Source organism: Lepisosteus oculatus, unplaced genomic scaffold, assembly GCF_040954835.1.
Source record: "Lepisosteus oculatus isolate fLepOcu1 unplaced genomic scaffold, fLepOcu1.hap2 HAP2_SCAFFOLD_188, whole genome shotgun sequence".
NCBI lineage: Eukaryota > Metazoa > Chordata > Actinopteri > Semionotiformes > Lepisosteidae > Lepisosteus > Lepisosteus oculatus.
This window is the reverse complement of record NW_027167729.1, coordinates 50,777-53,180: the sequence shown is the minus strand read 5'-3', so window position 1 is coordinate 53,180 and position 2,404 is coordinate 50,777. Positions and strand designations below refer to the sequence as shown.

At 52.9% G+C, this 2,404-nt stretch overlaps 2 non-coding genes across 2 annotated transcripts; one reads left to right on the top strand and one right to left on the bottom strand.

Annotated features, from left to right (window-relative positions):
- The first annotated feature begins 542 nt into the window (after window positions 1-542).
- LOC138226907 (U1 spliceosomal RNA) lies at window positions 543-711 on the top strand. The gene has a single exon (XR_011184757.1). It is a non-coding gene; the product is annotated as a U1 spliceosomal RNA (small nuclear RNA).
- A 635-nt stretch (window positions 712-1,346) lies between these two features.
- LOC138226896 (5S ribosomal RNA) lies at window positions 1,347-1,465 on the bottom strand. The gene has a single exon (XR_011184750.1). It is a non-coding gene; the product is annotated as a 5S ribosomal RNA (ribosomal RNA).
- Between the last annotated feature and the right edge of the window lie 939 nt (window positions 1,466-2,404).

The window sequence follows — 2,404 nt, the reverse complement described above, 5'->3', positions numbered from 1 at the left end:
GGAGACTGTGACCCATCTCCTGTGGTCCTGCTTTTTTGCTAAGGCCTTCTGGGCACAGTTTGAAGATTGGTTGCAGGCTCTCTCGCCCCAATTTACCCTGACCGCTGCTTTCATCATATACGGCATCTCTCCTGTCAAACTTCCTCCTGACGTGTTTGACAGGATCTGGGCCGTGGTGAACAGTGGGAAAGACGCCCTGTGGAGAGTGAGGAACATGGGGCTGTTCAAAGGCATCGAGGTCCCAGTCAAGGCAGCAGGTAGCCTGGCCCTGTTCATCACCCGAGAGAACTATTACCTCAGAGATCTGTGGAGAGAAGGGAGGGAGGAAGCAGAAAATCTGTGGGAAATAGAGGGAATTGGACAGTATCTCAAGAAACTGTGAAAAACATTATCATGTTTAAATAAAGAATGTGATTTGCACCAGAAAAAAAGAAAATTGTTGCTATGTAACTGTTACCGTGTCAAAATGTAATGAGATGTGATCATATATACTGTTTTAAGTATGTATATTAATGTAAAGCTTTCTGATTTGTGATTTCCTGTAATTTTTTGTGAAAAGAAAATAAAGTTCTTAAAAATCGAAATCGGTTCACCCAGGGCGAGGCTCGGCCATTGTACTCCGGCTGTGCTGACCCCTGCGAATTCCCTAAATGTGGGAATCTTGACTGCATAATTTCTGGTAGTGGGGGACTGCGTTCGCGCTCTCCCCTGATGTGCTTGGTCCAAAATCAGATACGGGAGGGTTAGGACACCACGAGCTGCGTGGCTGCGGAAGGATCCCGGTTCGACAGGAGTGGACGCCGCTGCTGGTTCTCGCTGGCTTTTAGTTAGGGGTCCGGAGAAGCATCTCAAGCTAGTTCCACTACTCTTTCCGGACGTTCATTCCCTTTTCAAAGTCAGTCGTTTTGCTGTAGTCTGCGTTCTTTAGGCTGATTATCGAGGTTAGCCTTTATTTGGTCATGGGGGGCCTCGGTACTGTATGCTGAGTCTAAAGACAGTTTCACCCGTTTTCTGATTGCTCGGTTCTGTACCAGTGCAGACATGTCAAACAGTGAATGGCTGTACCTCTATTGTATCCGTGCTCAATGAATGAAATCGGTAACAAATGAATATATGTCTAGTTATACGAAAAACGAGTGGTTTATCGACTCATCTTCATTTGCAGATTTAGAGGCAGCTTCGATATTCGTTTTACAGACGGGGTTTTTTTTTGAATATGGGTCACACACATGCCACAGCAACAAAACATCTCTAGAGATGAGGCTATAGATCACCTTTCCATCCTGCAGGTTTTCCTCCCAAAGCCTACGGCACCAACGGCGACCCCTGCTGGCCGGGAGAGCAAAAGCTTACAGCACCTGGTATTCCCAGGCAGTCTCCAATCCAAGTACTAACCAGGCCCGACGCTACTTAGCTTCCGAGATCAGACGCGATCGGGCGTGTTCAGGGTGGTGTGGCCGTAAGCGAAAGCCCCGGCGCCTGACTCGCTACTTGAAGCTGTGTGTGGCGGGGGTTCCGTGCCCCCCGAGCGGGACTGAAGGATCGTTCGTGTGCAACTCTTTGGAAAGGAGCTGCTTTCCAAATCGCATTGCGTGCCTGGATGTTGGCGAATGCGCTCCCTTGTGTTGGCTCGTCCCGCACTGGAGGAGGACAAACAATCTGCACGGAGGAGCACCAGGCAAGTCTTCACCAGACAAAAACCTCCAGTGCACAGCACTCTGGAAACATTTCGGGGCTTTCGCGTGTTTATTTCAGCACTTAAAAAGCACACCGGTCCAACACGTCGGCCGGGCGCGCGGCGCCTCCGCCCTCTTGTGGCCTTGCGGCGTCAGAGCAAGAGGCTCCTTCTCGCTGCCCTTCCGCTGTGTTGCAGGGCCCCGAGAGGGAACCCGGAGCGCGCACTTTGTGGGGGGCGGGGGACCGCGTTCGCGCTCTGCCCCCGGTCTCTTGCGCGAGTACTAAATCTCACGGACAGGGGGGCCTCGTCATTGATTGTTACAGGTGAGACGGGGATTAGGAGGAGACCCCGACTGATGGGTAAAGGGGAGCACTAACACCAGAGGGACACCCCCGGCGTCTCTTTTTGAGAGACGCCCTGGGGTTTCCTAATGGCCAAGGAGGGTCGGGACCTCGGTTTGACGCCTCCCCCGAAGGACGGCGCCTGTTTGTGCAGCAGAGTGTCGCCATCAGGAGGCTGGGGCGTAAGAGAGCCACACAGCCCGCAGGGTGAGCGCTCCCTACTGGTCCCAGTCACACCTCTTGCAGGAGCAGCAGCAACCGGAGCTTTTCCGGGGTGGAATCTCCCATCCGGGTGCCGGCCAGGCTCACACCTGCTTGGCTGCCCCGGGGGTGAAGGATCGTTCGTGTGCAACTCTTTGGAAAGGAGCTGCTTTCCAAATCGCAT